Genomic DNA, 18,734 nt, shown 5'->3' with positions numbered 1-18,734 from the left:
TATCATTCTCAGCAATTGACTTTCAATACCCTGTAGCCAATTGGCTTGCTCCCTATCTATGCCTGGTGCATAAACCTAACATGATGTACCAACACACAGAGAGGGAACGAGAAGAGCAAGATGCCTTAAGCCTGATGGGTTAGCCTGAATGCCCAGTGTTGCAGGTAGCTGCCTAATATTTAAAAGGCTATCATGTTACAAGGAGGAAACTTTGACAAGGCAACTTAAATTCAGATCCAAATCCTGGTGCTATAATTGTTTTAAAGGTACCCCATGTGCTGTGTCAAACACCATACATCTACCTGTAAACATTGTAGCTGATGCATATGCTCAAGATATACACTAGAGCAAAGAGCTATTGACCAGATAAGCTGAAGCTTTCTACGTTCTAACTGACAAAACAGGATTTCTAATCACAAGGTGGTCCTGGTATCAAAGCTGAGTTCAAAACATAAAAACTAAGCTAAAAATGTTTGTATCAAGATTAGAGATGCTAGATTATAATACGCTTTTGAAATGCAATGTTATAAATTCTAACCTTGCATGTATTCATTTCCCTCTGGAAGAGTAGATACCAGTTTTTTCAGAGAGTAATTTGACTTTAAGATCAAAATGACTTTTATAGACACTAATTTACAGTTTATTCATTTATTCAACATTTTTAGCACCTTACGTTGGTAGGAGGTAAAGTATCCCATAAGCTATTCAATTATCTTTTAAAATAAACAAATATATGAATGCCTTAACAACAAATATCAGGGTAGGAAAATTTATAGAAGCAATGCTTTTTAAAAACCGTAAATAATAACCATGCTGCATTATCCTTGCATTCAAGAAAGTTAGGAAATATTCCTTTTAACATCTTCTTTCCCTTAAAATGTAATAATAGGAAAGAAAACCATTTGGGACTACTTTTTCTTAGTATTATGTGTACTCAGGAAATAAATACATTTATTTAAAGAAGTATATGTATATATGTGTATATATACATTTATACACATAGAAATATATTTTAATAGCAATAACTATAATGAAATTTATAGAAAAAATCATTTTGATTTTACCTTTTTTTCTTGTCTTCCTCCTTTTCTTTGATTTCTTTCTTTTTATTTTCTTTCCTGATTTTAGTTGTTTTCTCTTTTATTTCCATCTTCTCTTGTTAGAGTTTCTTCCTTTTCTCCCTTCCGTGCTTGTTTCCTTTTCGCTTTTCCTTTTTTCCTTCCCCATCACATTTTATAAATACCATTTAATATGCAAGATAATTAGTAAATATTTCATTAAATGTTAAACATATATTAGTTATCAAATATTTTTATATAAAACTTCCTAAAAACCTATGCTGTAGCAATGATAGGAATGAAACTCATTAAGAAATTGTTTGTTCTTTTTCTCATTGTGCATAAAGTTTGCAGATAAATGACTCCATCTTTCTTATTCAAATTCCAGAATGTGAACATAAAAAGAAAATACAAAATTACTATATAATCAAAATGAATTTTAATGAGAATTTAGAAGAAAACACACAGCTTCAGTGATATTGTTTCTCCTACTTCCATATTACCAAAGACAACACAACTGGCAAAATATTTGCCCATATATGTCAACCTTGGTTCACAGGAATATGGACATTGCAGAATTTAAATGCTTGGTGACAAGAAATATGACAATCACAAGAAAGGGTTTTTTAAAGGAAAAATGCTACCTGCAGATCAAAGTAAAACATTTGAGATGCTAGCAAAGCATGATAACTTCAAAGGTTGTTCTCTGAACAGCTGCGAATCTGCTTTAGGTATAAAGCTTGCAAGAACTTGAGCATCCTGAAAACATTCCAGATTAACTTCCCAGTTTGACAGAAAGTTAATTGCTTTCTGGCCCTGAAAGGGATGATAGTGTGAAAGCTAAAGTTCAGAAATCAATTTCTAAAATATGTCTTTCTTGGAGAATCTTTTCTTACATAAAAGTATGACTAGATCCTGAATACTTTGTTCAGGAATTGAGTTTAATAAACAACCAATATTTAAATAAAGGAAGAATGGCAGGCAGAGATGAGATTCTCATTTGTAAATTCATTAAATACCAAAGGTTACCCCAGTAAAAACTAATGCTCTTTCCTTAAGTGTTTGCTGCTCAGAACATTCGCCTACTCTCTCTCTCTTTCATTTACTTTTGATCAAATTGCATCAAGGCTGATTGATTATCATCTTCCCTCTAACTGCTAACTTTCTGAGACTCCTTCATTATGCTCCAAGGAGGACATATTTATTACAAATAGACTGGGGTGCAGATGAAGTATTGTTCAAAATTGATATTTCAATACAAGCACAATATGCTTTTGTATTGAAGTGGAATGAATGTTAATCCCTCTTTGTGCATTCACATTTTTTTCTCTCTTCTTTTCCTTTATCTTAGTGATACCATTTTTTCCTTCTACAGACCTCAAAAGTTATTGCCCATGCTGTGACCAGCATGTACCTACTAAGATTTACAGGCTTCTTTTCCTACATGGATCCCTGTCTGCCAAATGTAATTCTGTGTTTACTGTACATTGAGGCTTTCTTCTCCCTCACTTTCACATTATGGTACAACTCATAAATTTCCCAACACTAATTCATTAATGAGGTAAATTGTTCTCATGATGGTTTATCGACGAGCATCAAAGATCTATCCTATTGCTTGTTTAGGGCTGGCTTGAGACCTCTCCTGTGTTAAGAAAACTTTTGAAGAGTAGAGCCATGTTGTGCCCACCTGGGCATTAGCAAGGAAGTGAAACAGGGCCACCCTATGGGCAGGATTCCATCTTCTGAGGCTGGGTCAGAGCCCTGCTCAATTCCAGCTGAGAGGATCCATCATTCTCCCCTTCATTGTCAAGTAAATCCAGAACGAATTGCATGTCCTATTTTTGTGTAATGTTTAATCATCACAATACCCAAGGTAGGAAAAGTAAAGATGTAATCAATCAGCATCACCTTCCAAGGGAAAAATGATTTATAAGAGGAAGATGAGCTTTAAGGCACTTTCCAGCATTATAAATCACTGTCTTAAGCGTCTGTATTTGTAACTGTGCTTAAAATGTTTATCAGGAAAAAACTGTATGCTGTATCTGTAAATGGGATAATAATAGTTCTTATGTCATATGGTTATAATGAAGATTAAATGAGATAATTCTTGTAAAACACTTAACATAGTGCCTGTGTTAGTACTCAAAAATAGTACTAGTTATTAGTATTAGCTATTAGTTAGTATATTGTCCACTAGACCACACTTGCTCACTATTTTATACAAAAGTCACATAAAGCTAGGCAGTGTTATAAGTGTTTAAACTAAACAATAAGTAATTTTTAAAGAGGCGTGTGTTTTTCTACCCAAATTTGTTATTTAGTTGTTTTTCTTAAACACTGATATTTGGTGAAGAAAATAGGTTGTCACTTTTAGGTACCCAATTTTTTATATTACATTATTACCAATAATGTGCTGTCCTGATCTTGAGATTGAGCGTTAGAACTGAAGATGAAGCAAGGAATAAAAATTACAACATAAATAATTTTTACTTTCCTCCTTTTATCTCACTTTTTAATGTGAAACCATATAAATACGATCCTATTCTTCCATTCCAATAATGGTGAGGAATCTCAGAAATCAATGAAATGTACAAGAAGGTACATTGTGAGATGTGTTTCTGGTTGTGATGTCCTGACAACCCACAGCTGTGATATTACTCCCCTTGGACACATGATTATTTTTTGCCTACTAAGTCCTGTGGCCTAAGAATATACGAACCTAATCTTTAAACACTTTCACTGTTTTTATGTTCCTTAAAAAACAAACCAGAAATATGCAGTCTAATATACTGCTATTGAGAGTCTACCTTGATACGACGTATTTGGAGATCTATTAAAACTTTAAGGCCAGGCGCGGTGGCTCACGTCTGTAATCCCCGCACTTTGGGAGGCCAAGGTGGGTGGATCACTTGAGGTCAGGAGTTTGAGACCAGCCTGGCCAACATCGTGAAACCCCATCTCTACTAAAAATACAAAAATTAGCTAGGCGTGGTGGCGGTACCTGTAATTCCAGCTACTCAGAGGCGGAGACAGGAGAATTGCTTGAACCCAGGAAGCAAAGGTTGCAGTGAGCTGAGATTGTGCCACTGCACTCCAGCCTGGGCAAAAGAGGGAGACCCTGTCTCAAAAAAATAATAATAATAAATTTAAAAAATAAAACTTTAAGTGTGCATACTCTCCAATCCTGCAATTTCACTTATAAAAATTTTCTCTGCAGAAATACTTGTACAAATGCACAAAAACATATGTATTAGGATGTTTTCTAAAGCACTATTTATAAGACAATACTCTCCCCAACTCAAAAGTCCATCAGTAGTGGTTAAATACGATGCCTTCTGATAGTAGAATACTATGCAGTTGTTAAAAAGGCTAAACTAAATGTTAATAGAAAAAAAATGAAGGAATGGACACCAAATCACTGAGTGGTTTTTCTCTAGGAGAGATATTATGGGGGATTTTTAATTTATTTTTTCCATTATATGTCTTACTAATAGTTGAAATTTCAAAATAAGAATAAATTGCTTTTGTTAGCAGGAACAGATACACACACACACATACACACATGTATATATTTAAATATACAGTAAAACAAATACATAAAAGAAAACGTCAAAGCAAAGTACCGGGTCAACCAGAGCGGTTAGTTGAAGTAAAACAGGAATAACATTCCATCTCCAGACTTCAAGTCTATTGTGTTCTTTTCTTATAAGAGCACATATTCTTAAGTATGCCACATATAGTATTGGTATATTTATGAAAAGAAAAAGACCATCAGATTTGGTAAACTCTTTTCTTTTCTTTCTTATGGTGTCGAAAACTCTTTGCTCTTTTCAAATTTAGCATTCTTTATGCCTGTAGGACTCCCTCCTCCTCTGTGCCTGGTCCCCTCTTGTTAATGAGTCCCTTCCCTTACCCCTGCCTCCTCCCAGCCTCCTAGCCCCCTCCCTCATTTGAACAAACCGTGCTGAATGGGCTTCTCTTGTAGCAAATCCAACTGATAATTAGTGGCTGCACATAGCATGATGAAAAGGATTCTAAGGACAAATCTGGGACATAGTGTCATGATCAATTAGAGTATGAGTATCATGAAGATGATCATCCGCAGAGGTAGCAATAGTTTCTTAGCTTTTCTTAGGGTTAAGGTCCCAGAGCATTAAGAAGCTTTTGAGACCTACCAAAACAAAAAGCAAAGTCTCAACATCTTAAGCCATTGTGTTCTGAGGAATAGTAATCTGCGTCATGACTCTGTTTAGTGTCTAGGAGGGAAGGGACCTGGGGTTATACTGCTAACCACTGAGTCTGGATTCTTTCTGTATTTAGTTAGTTTGTTTGTTTTTGTACATAGCCTTTGAGCTTCAAAGAGGACCATGGCTTACACCGAAGAGAATACAGTTTAATAATTCAAGCATTGGGTTCAGAAAGAACTACACTTGACTTCAAATTTCTAAGTCGTAGGACAATTATAGGTTGAACTGGCTCAATAAAAGATAGGGATTGCCTGTAAGATTTCTGAACTTTCACTTGAACTTGTCCAAATCAGAAGCAGAAAGCTGGAATTGATTCAGAGAATTCTAGGGCACAGAGGCAAGGACATTTGTGGGTAGTACAAGGTGGTAAAACACTTTCATCACCCCCAAAACAAACCCCAAACCATTAGCAGTCATCCTCCTCCTTCCCCCAGCCCCTTACAACCACTAATCTTTCTGTCTCTATAGATTTGCCTTTTCTGAACACTTCGTATAAGTAGAATCATACAATATGTGTGGCCTTTGGTGGCTGGCTTCCTTCAGAAAACATGTTTTCAAGATTCATCCATGTTGTAGTAGGTATCAGCACTTCATTCTTTTTTATGGCTAAATGATATTTCATTGGGCCAGGCGCAGTGACTCACACCTGTAATACCAGCACTTTGGGAGGCCGAGGCAGGTGGATCACATGAAGTCAGGAGTTCAAGACCAGTCTGGCCGACATGGCGAAATCCCATCTCCACTAAGAATACAAAAATTAACCGGGCATGGTGGTGTACGTCTGTAATCCCAGCTCCTTGGGAGGCTCAGGCAGGAGAACCGCTTGAACCTGAGAGGTGGAGTTTGAAGTGAACTGAGATTGCAACACTGCACTCCAGGTTTGTGACAGAGCAAGACTCTGTCTCAAGAAAAATAAAATAATATGGACACTCAGTTTGTTTCTACCTCTTGGCTATTGTGAATTGTTCTGGTATGAATATTCATGTATAAGTATTTATTTGAGTACCTGTTTTCAACTATTTTGCATATATGCCTACGAATGGAATTTCTGGGTTATATGGTAATTCTATGTTTACCTTTTTTTTTTTTTTCTCATGGAGACAAGGTCTCACTCTGTTGCCCAGGCTGGAGTGCAGTGGTGAGATCACGGCTCACTGCAGCCTCGACCTCCTGGGCTCAAGCAATCCTCGGTCTCAACCTCCCAAGTAGTAGCTGGGACTACAGGCATGTGCCACCACTCCCTGCTAATTTTTTTTTTTTTTTGAGACAGAGTCCCACCCTGTCATACAAGTTGGAGTGGTGCAACCTCGGATCACTGCAACCTCCACCTCCTGGGTTCAAGCAATTCTCGTGCCTCGGACACCCAAGTAGCTGGAATTACAGGCACGCACCACCATGCCTGGCAAATTTTTGTTTTTAGTAGAGATGGGGTTTCGCCATGTTGTCCTGGCTGGTCTCCAACTCCTGGGCTCAAGTGATCTGCCTGCCTAGGCCTCCCAAAGTGCTGGGGTTAGGGTGTAAGCCACTGTGTCTGGTTCATATAAGTATTTTTATCCTCCACAAATATTAGGACAATGTTGCATAAATCAGAAAAATTCATTGCTCATCCTCTAGTGTTATTTATGTCAAGGAACAATCCAACAGGACTAAAAAAGTCCTGCTTATGCAAATTTATAAACAGTATTTAACTCTGGACCTGAGAAAAGAAGCTATTTATTGCAATTTGGAAATTACATTTTCTATGATATAAAATTGTTTATTAGGAGCATGACAATTTCTAATACCTGGAAAGTAGAAATGACTTTTTAATACAGTTTAAATTAATGCAACAGGAGTAGCTGAAGGCACAAATTAAAAGTCATTCGCTTTTTTATACTTAAAATATAGAAAAAGAAGAAATGCTTTGATTTTTAAAAAGTGCTCTGATAATCCACAGACTTCATGTTGTAACTTTTTAAAAGTAAATCTGATTTTCTTTTTAAAAAAACAACAACAAACATATTTAGCTTTGTTGAACACCCACAATAGTGTTTGAAAAAAACTTACTTCTTAAAGCTATTAGACACAGGGAAAGCATTGTGAATATACAAATCTCTTTTAGTTCTAAAACTAAACTCGATTTCATTTTTTTTCTTAGGGATACACCAGGCAGAATGGAGCAACTGAGATATCCTGCAGATCTGATGAGATCCCCAAGGTCTCTGATTTGGTATACGTCCTCTAGCAATGACCTGAGGCTTAAAATCTGCTAATTATGTGCTACTGTAAGATAGTTCTTAGTTTACTGGGTCTGAAAAGCAGGTTTTTCTTTTAACCTCTGGTATTTCTTAACAGTTGCTACCTGTGGTATGATCACCTGATGATGTACTTTTAGCCAACTGTGTGTCATCATAGGGATTTGTCTGTCTTAAAGAACATTCAAAGAAAAGGAATGGCTAGTCATATATAGGAGATCTTGTTAGCTGAGATTTAAGAGAGATTTAGAGAAAAGCTAATGGGAAAAGGATGTGCCTTGTGGAGGAAGAGGTGGCGGCTCTAACAATACAAAAAACCATTATAAATAATAAAACTGAAAAAAAGATTTATGAAAACAGGTAAATGGCTGTTTTAGCTAGTGGCCAAATCGTTGGGAATTGGAGCTACAAAAGATAATTATGTGGATCTGCAAGCACTCTTAGAAACAGCAAAGGGTGTTTGTCTAACAGGCTGCAGGGGCAGAGAAGTGGTAGTGATAGCCATGGAAACACCGTCACTGGGACAACTGGGTGCTACGAGGGGCAGCTGGGTGGCCCGTGCATGCAGTGGAGGTGGGCTGGAGTTTTAACATAGCCAGTCACGTCCATGACCCTCTGCAGCTAGTTCTAAATTGAATTTTGTTTCTTTGGTATGTTTTTCACTTGGGAAATTCAAAAAAAAGATTAACAAAGAACCCACAGCATTGACATGTTTGGATGCTATGTAGAATGGACAAGAATCCTCAGGATTCAGGCATTTAAACCAATTCACCTGCTTTACTCTTCAGGATCCTTACTAATTTTTAAAGCCTGTTCTGGATTTTATTTCGTGAAATACTGTGTTACTTTGAGTTGTATGTGAACACACATACCACACACATGGAGATGAATAAGGACACGATTTCAAATATATGTGATAAAAAAACTTACCCCTTAACAGATAATACTTTCGTAATAGTATCTTTCCTCTCTTATATTAGATATCTAAGAATCTTGAAAGTTTTTCCAAGAACATGTGTTTCAAAGTAATAGTATCCAACAAGGATGATTATGCTTATTATACTTACAAGAGGCAGAAATGGAAATTGTTGGAACAATTTGTCCAAATGATCTAACAAATTCATGATTGAGCTGTAATTTAACCTGAATTACTAGAGTCCCATCTTAATGATTTTTGCTGCTGCTTGTTCAAATAAAGGAATATTGATTTTAAGGTAATCACAACTGAGATGTAGTTCATATTTCTAATAATTTTCTCAGCAATACTGTTTTATTTCTCACCTGGAAGTAAAAGCAAGTGTAAATGTGTTAAGATTATATATTTTGGTGGTACAGTTTCTCTATTTTCATAAATTAAAAAAATTATAAGATGGGGCTTAGAATGGAGTCATACTAATGAGAAATTTAAGGTATATTAATATATAAGATACTTCTTATACTTTTATTTCTTGGAGAAATAATAAGGTGAAGAAATCAGAGAGTCTCAGAGAAGTAAAATATGCAATGATATTAAGACCAACCTCAAAAGTAAAAAAAAATAAATACCTGTGTCTCTATCAAGTAAACTAAATCAATGAGGTTTATCTAATTTGTTAGTTGAAGTTTTTATTTTTTTTTATTTTTAGACAGTGTCTCTCTGTCACCCAGGCTGGAGTGCAGTGGCACAATCTTGGCTCACTGCAACCTCCATCTCCCAGGTTCAAGAGATTCTCCTGCCTCAGACTCCCAAGTAGCTGGAATTACAGGCGCCTGGCACCATGTCAGGCTAATTTTTGTATTTTTAGTAGAGACAGAGTTTTGCCGTGTTGACCAGGCTTGTTTTGTACTCCTGACCTTAAGTGATCCACCTGCCTTGGCCTCCCAAAGTGCTGGGATTACAGGCGTGAGCCACCACACCCAGATGGCTAGTTGCATTTTTAAATATTGAATTTTCAAATGACCATCTAGATCAACTAGTTCCTTTGCTCCAGCCAGAGGTACTGTTCATAGGCATAGATTACTTATACTAATTATCCTTTATTCATTTTCCTAAGGTAAAAAAGGATATAAGAAATTATGCTAGATAACCTCCCTGGAATTATGTGAAAATTAATGAGATTATGGTTGTAGAGTTTCATTTTTGTGGGGTGGCCAAAAAAGTTGTTTTTTTCTTTTTTTTTTGGAGATAGGGTCTCGCTCTGTCACCCAGGCTGGGGTACAGTGGCATGATCATGGCTCATTGCAGCCTTGACTTCCCAGGCTCAAGTGATCTTCCTGCCTCAGCCTCCCAAGCAGCTGGGACTATAGGTGCGTGCCATCATGTCCAACTTACTTTTTCATGTTTTGTAGATATGGGATCTTGCCATATTGCCTAGGCTGTTCTCAACATCCTGGACTCAAGCTACCCTCTCACCTCTGCCTCCCAAACTGGCATTACAAGCATGAGCCACTGCACCCAGCCCAAAAATAGTTTTTAAAAATGACTAATTGAAATTAATGTACTTTTTTGAGAAAAAAACTTTAAATAAGTGCATAACTAAACATGCACAAAGAAAGAATATATTATTCAATAATTAAAATAGAACAATTAAGTTTTTATTGACTTTGACATCAATGGCAAATATATTTAAATATGCATACCTCATTATTGTCAATAAACTACGTCATCACATTATTATTGACAAAAGCAACAGCAAGACAAGCATCTTAACGAATGCAAAATATAATATACTTACAGTTGAATATTTTTATCAGAGTGTTCTCACATTTATTATATTACTTTATTCTCACTTTAAATTAATGAACTATTTTATGCCTTACAAATATTCCAGTAACTAAAACTTTCTTTCAAATGTCCAAAAAAAAAAAAAAAAACCCAACTGAATGTTATCTACAGATGTCTTTTACCAATTTTTTTTAACCTAAGTTAATTTTCAAATGTTGCTTGTTAAACCATCTCCTGTTTCACTGTCTCTATTTTTATGTTTTATTCTTTGAAATACTTCTGCTACCTTGGGGAAATCTTTATCCTTACCATCAGGATTCTTTTGCTTTTTCTTCTCCCATTGAACAGACCACTTAAGGCCTTCCTCAGTAACTACTGCGTATCCTTCCTTGGGGGACAAATTCCTACTCTCTTTAAAAGTTTGTAGATACCGGCATTTTTGTTTTGTCTCAATTTTTCTTAAACTTGTAAGGATCTTTTAAATTGCTCTTTGAAATCCTTCAAATTCAATTTTACAAAATCAAACTTCCTCTGAAAATTTCTTTAGGAGATTTTGTTACTATTTTTGTTAAGCTTCATTTTCTGTTCTTGCATCTCCTTCACAACATTCCCCTTCACAGATTCCCCCTCATTGAAATATGTCCTCTTTTTAATTTCCACCTTTTAAAAGGTGAGATATGAAGTATGTCTCTCACATGTTATGGATTCTAACTACTAATTATTAAAACACAGCCACATTAAAATGCAAAATAATTGCTGATTATTTAAGCCTGCACTTCCTTCTTTCAGAAGTGGACATTATTTAAGCCTGCACTTCCTTCTTTCAGAAGTGGACATTATTTAAGCCTGCACTTCCTTCTTTCAGAAGTGGACATGGGGACCATCTTTTAAAGTTTACGTTTGTTCCAGAGGGTGGTAGAGAAATCACCGTCTGGTGTTAATGCACCCTGCAGAAAGGAAGCACTAATGATAAATGCTAGGGACTATGGCAGATACACCCTCCAGTGATTCCCAATGAGTCACACCCTTGTATAATCTTCTCTTCTTGTGTGCAGAAATAGGTGACTTGCTTTTAACCAAAAGAATGGGAGTATAACTCTTTTGAGTAGGTTATACTATTAATACATGGAAGAGGTGATGAGATGCCACTGCTCCAATTATGTTTATCGTATAAGACAATGTCTAACAGGCTGGTGGGAGAGATTCTCCCACTGACCTTGAAAAAGTAAGCTGCCTCATGTTGTGATAGGTTCATGACAAGGACCTGTGGGTGATCTTTAAAGACCTCAGCGTGGCCTCTAGCTGACAGACAGTAAGAATATGGGGCCTTCATGGATAAGATGGGCTCATGCATGTAATCCCAGCACTTTGAGAGGCCAAGGCGGGCAGATCACTTGAGGTCAGGAGTTTGAGACCAGCCTGGCCAACATGGCGAAACTCTGTCTTTACTAAAAATACAAAAATTATATTTTTGTATAATTTTGTATAATTTTGGGTGTGGTGGTGGGCACCTGTAATTCCAGCTACTTGGGAGGCTGAGGCAGAAGAATCATTTGAACCTGGGAGGTAAAGGTTATAGTGAACCAAGATTGCACCACTGCACTCCAGCCTGGGTGACAGAGCTAGACTCTGTCTCAAAAAAGAATAAGGGACCTTCAGTCACAAAGCTGAAAGAAATGAATCCTGCCTACAACCTGAATAAGCTTGCAAGTGGATTCTTCCCCAATTAACTCTCCAGATGAGAATGCAGCCCAGGTGACATTTTAATTGCTGCTGTGTAAAAGCCTGATCTGAGGACACAGAAAAGCTTTTCCCAGGCTCCTGACCTGTAGATGCTGTGAGGTAATAATTGCATTTTGTTTTAAGCCTTTAAGTTTATGGTAGTTTCTTACAGAAATAGAACACTAATACAAGGATTGTCACTCTTTTCCCTAATGACAATTTCCAAAATATTCAGACTTTCTTTCCTGTTCTTTTCAATATTTTATTTTTATGAGTTTTAAAATATACTTTAATTTGTTCTGTCTCTCATCAATATTAACTTCTTTATTTGGAACACATTCAAGTAATGGAATTTGCTTAAATAATAGATTTTTTTTAAGTATAGTACCTCTTGAATTTTGTAATGGGGCCAGATTTTGTTATTGATTTTTTTGCCAAGTGCATAGACTATTAATATGCTTTTATATTTTCAAAGAAATATAAGTTGCTTCATTGTATTTTTAAAACTAGAATCATAAACTTTAATTAATGGCTTTAGCTCTGTACATGTGTTATAACAATGATCATAATGTTTTGAGGCAAGACATATTATACTACTTAGGATATTTTCCATATTTCCCCAGCATCTACTTTTCATTCACAATATAACATAGAGCAAAGATAATAAAGATTTAATAAGGAAACAAGTTTAAAATAAATGTGTCTCTTAGGTAATAAAGGCTGTATCTATTCATTCTAATTTATTTTAGGATACCGGAAATACCAGAAGTTTTTATGTTTCACCACAACTGCTTCTTGAGTGAAACAGGTATAAAATGTAACAATATGGACTTATCAATAATTGTTTGTTGCTAACATAGAAATATCCTGAAGATACTATTTTCTGAATTGTCATTAAAATGAGTGTCAGCAGTGGACATGAAACCAGAGACTTCCCAAGATGATAGCATGTCTTATTTTTGTGCTTCTTCGTTTAGCTTTTTCCTTTGCCCCTCTGCCAAAGCTAAAGTCTTGCTTAATTTTGTGACGTTTCTACTGAACAGTAATTATCAGTTACTTCTTCAAAATTATTGATTTTATAAAATCTTAGAACATCGGTGTTGAATCTATTGGCCTGTCTATACAGGTTATAAGAATATATAATCTCATCAGTACTATGGCTCCTGTTGTTCAAGATTTGTGCATTTTCTGTTTATATGTTCAATTGTGTAGTCAGACTCAGAAGTCAGATTAGTACTTCATTTTTGAAGTCATCTTGTATGGGAATTACCCAATTATGAATTGCCAAGGAAATTATTTGTGGCAAATGATTGACTTGTATCTTCCAGAGACTTTGCTTCCACCATAGATATTGGTGCCCCTTGCATGTCTCATGATGCTTGTCATGGTCCATACTGGGGTATTCTGTGACTGACCACGAATGAAATAATCAGTGTCATTTTTACCTGCTTTTTTTAAAAAAATTAGACTCTAAATGAATTACTAAACACATATGAATTACTAGATCTACTGTGAAATAACTATGTTGTTCACTCTTTCACATTATATTTTCTTACCAAGTTTTGGGAATAGGCTATAGAGGTGGATCTTAAGAGAAAGTAATGGTTAAACTGGTTAAGAGAAATTAATGGTAGTCATCACAGTGTTATAAACCTCTTTAATGTCTTCATGTGCTACAGTCACAAATGATATTTGAACTTAATCCAGCGCAATTTCCATCTTGTTCAACTGAGAAAATGGCTCTTGTGGGAATTCTTTTAACTGATTCCACCTGCCACAGGGTATTAGCAGATTAGAGCAAACATTGGGAGGTGCCCTGTGTCATCTAAGTGAACAATGGCACATTTGTTTGCTTTCCTACCATCAAGGATATTTGAAGGTCGACTTTTGAACAGAGTGTTTTGTGTGAACATAACAATAGCCACATACTTGTGTGGAAGTAAACAGATACTTGACCAAAAGAAGGATCTTTCAACCACATAACTACAAATAGGAAAGAAAGCCTAACATGAGAGATCTGCCTTTTCAGTGTGCCCACTACTTCACCCACCTCCAGACATCTCTTGCTCAGAGAGGCTCTGTCTCAGAAATACCCAGGAGCCCACTGGAGTTGTGAACACTGGTCAGCAATCCTATCCTATATCTGATAGAGGAGAAAATCCAAAAAAGGAAGTGTTGAGAGAAGTGTTTTTTCTTTCCTCAACTTTGCATTCTATGAAGGATTGAAATGCGCAGATTTCTTGATACTGTTCCTACACTGATAAATGACAACACAATAGTGCTTCAGTCATTATTCCTGAAATTTCTCATCATAAACTTTTCCCTCCACTGCAAGGTAGAGCTCTGCAGAAATAATACAACTGAGGATTGCTTGAACCCAGGAGTTCAAGGCTGCAGTGAGCTGTGATTGCGCCACTGTACCCCAGCCTGGGTGACAAAGTGAGACGCTGTCTAAAAAAAATCATGTAATTGCCCTTAATTTTCTTTTCTACAAAATGAAAAGAGTAATAAGAGGCTCTTGCTCATGTAATAGAATATTGTATACACATTTAAGAAATAGTCATTTAATGGCCGGGCGCGGTGGCTCAAGCCTATAATCCCAGCACTTTGGGAGGCCGAGACGGGTGGATCACGAGGTCAGAAGATCGAGACCATCCTGGCTAACACGGTGAAACCCCGCCTCTACTAAAAAAATACAAAAAAAATTAGCTGGGCGAGGTGGCGGGCGCCTGTAGTCCCAGCAACTCGGGAGGCTGAGGCAGGAGAATGGCGGGAACCCAGGAGGCGGAGCTTGCAGTGAGCCGAGATCGCGCCATTGCACTCCAGCCTGGGTGACAGAGCGAGACTCCGTCTCAAAAAAAAAAAAAAAAAAAAGAAAAAAGAAAAAAAAAGAAATAGTCATTTAAGAAATGAACCCTACGGGCAGACAGTTCTTAAGATCCATAAATATCACATTATTCTTGATACCCATACTATTAAATGAAAGAAAATGATTTTTCTTTTCACTTCTTGAAGAAAAAAGTAATTTTAAAAAAAGTTGATATGCCCTGACAATGGTGAGAAGGCGCTCAAAAAATTGGTCTGTGAGAATTGGTATTAAGGCAAAAATAAAACAGATGATTAAAATGAGTGGGTAGTTTGAGTTGTCAGAGGGTTGGGTGGGCAATATAAGTGGTAATATTAGAGGGATGTGGCTAATTCCATGTGCCTCCAGAAAAAGGAAACTGCACTGGGGTTTGGTCGCTGAAGAAGAAACTGTTTTTAACAGTTGTGTCATACCTCATTTTATAGTTCATTTAAAAAAAAAAACAGAAAAAAAAAGCTCAAAGACCAGCCTGACCAGCATGGTGAAACCCTGTCTCTACTAAAAGTACAAAAATTAGCCAGCCATGGTGGCAGGTGCCTGTAATCCCAGCTACTCGGAAAGCTGAGGCAGGAGAATCGCTTGAACCTGGGAGGTAGAGGTTGCAGTGAGCCAAGATGGCGCCAGTCCACTCCAGCAAAATAATAATAATAATAATAATAATAATAATAAATTAATGGATTAATTAAATAAACCCTCAAGCTTAAAATAAGTGAAGACTGGGGAATAAAAATCTCCATATGAATAAGCATTCAACCCTGTACAGAAACAAAAACCTTCAATGACCTGAGTCCTGTCTTCTCGTTAAAGGCGAGTTTTCCAGAGGTCCGGCAGAGGAGATGTGGCCAAGCTCCATCTGGGCGCAGGTGCAGCTGCACTTCCACAGGGAAAGAACAATGTCTAGAGTGGGCCAGCACTGGTTTGGCGAACCCCATGGTGACTGCCAGTCGTTTGCAGGCTTTTGTCTATTCTTTGTGTACTGTTTGACTCAGCTTGAGCCAAAAGAATCAGCAGCTAAAGCTGGAGCCTACCTTTTTGCAGAGAGCACAGTGTTTGATGTTTCTGGACATTTTTGCAGCGTGTAACCCCTACCCTGAGCTCCTGCTGCCTTACTAGCACTTCTACATGAAAGTACAAGACTCTAAAATGGTACCGTCTACACACTGTATTCCCATTTATGAGGCACGCAGACAATGCTTTCTGACAGCTGGCTGTCCAGCTGGTGTTTGATGTGTGGCAGAAAAGCACCGTGGGGTAATATGGGAGATGGATGTTTCTCTGAGGTGACGACTCAGTGTTCCTGAGTGCAGACTCCCTTCGGCTTCCTGCCCTTCTGCCCTGCATGCTGCCTCTTTGCACAGGATGGTAAGTTTCCTCTTCTTATTGTAGTACAGGTAAACTATTTCTATTCACCTATCTGGCTTTTCATTTATTTGCAATTTCTTGATCACAACAAACATTTCAACTACTTTGTTATGGTGGTGTCAGCATGAATGCATTGGAACTGGTAAAAGTTTTTTGTTTTGTTTTGTTTTTTGTTTTTTGAGACAGAGTCTTGCTCTGTCACCCAGGCTGGAGTGCCGTGGCACCATCTCAGCTCACTGCAACCTCCACCTCCCAGATTCAAGTGATTCTCCTGCCTTAGCCTCCCGAGTAGCTGGGACTACAGGCGTGTGCCACCACCCCTGGCTAATTTTTGTGTTTTTAGTACAGATGGAGTTCCACCATGTTGTCCAGGCTGGTCTCGAACTCCTGACTTCAAGTGATCCACCTGCCTCGGCCTCCCAAAGTGCTGGGATTACAGGCATGAACCACACTGCGCCCAGCCTGGTAAAGGAAACAGCATTCTTTCTTTTGTAACTTTTATTCTTGCCTGAAATTCTTTGTTTTTATTTGTTTGTGAATGTTTTCTAGCCTACCTGTTCCAGAAAACTAGGAGAAACATTTATGCTAGACATAAAGCTATAATCTTGCAAACAGGCTGAAAATAACTTTTTTAACTTTTTGAAACTTAGATAATCTTCAGTTTGCTATGACTGAAGTTTTAAAATTGTTTTATGTATGCGTATGTATTTCTATATTATGGATATTCAGTTTAAGAATTGTTTGCACAGATGTGTTTTGAGACAACTACATTTACGAAGATTGTACTTGGTGTCTACAAAAAAGGTTTTGCACTTTTAACAGAAAAAAATGCTTTACACCTAACAGAACGCAAAGAACCATGAATTATTTAAATATCAGAATTTTCTGAATTGCCTTATTATAGATAAAATGATTATTTTTAAATCAGCATATTTTAATGCTGATTATTTTATTAAAAATCATATTTTAATAATGATTATTTTAAATCAGCAAACATACAAAAACCAATAATGTATACATCTTAAGGCAGAAAGTATTTTCAATTTTATTTTCAGTGCTACTGTGGAATCTTAAAGTAAGCATCACTTAGGATTGATTATAGACAAGCACCCCAATGCTGTCACTTTAAAGGAAAAACTCTTCTGAGCTGTGATTATCAGGAAATCCACTAGGAAAAAGATAAGCATCCCACAGAGTAGCCTGGGCTTCCTGCTTGCTTAGGCCACCTCTCTGAGATCAATGAGCATTTAGCTGCAAAGATGACCCTGGCCTTCTTCCTCCATACCCATTGTCGTTTTCTTTGTTATTATTTCTCTTCACGTTCTCTGCTCATTTGCACAAGAGTGAGGCCATCATGGTTAGCTTCAGTCAGGAATCCTTAGGTTTACAGAAGGGAGAAAATAACCCAGGGATGGCCAAGCTCAGCCAGGTTCACCTCTTACATTGAACGACCAGTGTTTCTGTGCTGTCCTGAAAAACAATGGATCTGATTTTTTTGCTGGTTGTGAGACCAAATTGGCTGAATGTAGGTATAACTAAAGTGGAAACCCTTGCTGTGGATGCTATCAATATAGAAAAATGACTGATAATGTTAATGATTTCAAATAAATTAATTGAAGAGTACTTCTTGGGTACTACGGACCTTGCCACTTGTTTAAAACGAAGAAGAAAATGTCTTGTCTTAAAAGATACAATCTTGACCAGGCTGGGTGGCTCACATCTGTAATCCCTGCATTTTGGGAGGCCAAGGTAGGTGGATCACAAGATCAGGAGATTGAGACCATCCTGGCCACATGGTGAAACCTCATCTCTACTAAAATACAAAAAAATTAGCTGGGCTTGGGGGTGCACACCTGTAGTCCCAGCTACTCAGGAGGCTGAGGCAGGAGAATTGCTTGAACCCAGGAGGTGGAGGTTGCAGTGAGCCGAGATTGCGCCACTGCAACCAGCCTGGCGATAGAGCAAGACTCTGTCCCAAAAAAAAAAAAGATACAATCTTAACAAAATTTTTTCCTTCCTTCCATTCTATTCCTAAATTTGAAAGACACAATTTTTAGAGGCCTAAGTGAGACAGAAAAGGCCTAATTTGCCTTTTGTAGATTAAAAGGCAAAACAAGGAAGGGTGAACAACAAAAACATGTCAAAATAACGTTTGTTCAATAAGAAACAGTATAATTAGGGATTCCAATGTATACTACATAACTGCAATATGTAAGTGTGTTATTTTTAAACAAAAAGAAACAAAAGAAAGAAAAGACAAAGAAACGAATAAAGAGAAAAACTTTAGTGAAAGGAACATTTCAAATAAATGCCTAAGCTTGGTTTTAGAGGGTTTTTGATCTAAAGTGTAATGTTTTAATATGGATTTTTATTTTTATTTTTTTTGAAATAGCCATCCTACAGGAAATTTTGCTCACTCCTGTGCTAGAGAAAGGTCAGAAAGAGAATGAACAGCAGCAGCAGCAGCAGAGTCAAGAGAAGGAAGACATGGCCAGAAGTCACAGGACATAAGGACAGCCTCTGTTTCACCCTCCCAAGGCT

Source organism: Theropithecus gelada, chromosome 7b, assembly GCF_003255815.1.
Source record: "Theropithecus gelada isolate Dixy chromosome 7b, Tgel_1.0, whole genome shotgun sequence".
Classification (NCBI taxonomy): domain Eukaryota; kingdom Metazoa; phylum Chordata; class Mammalia; order Primates; family Cercopithecidae; genus Theropithecus; species Theropithecus gelada.
Note: the sequence above shows the minus strand (reverse complement) of the source record.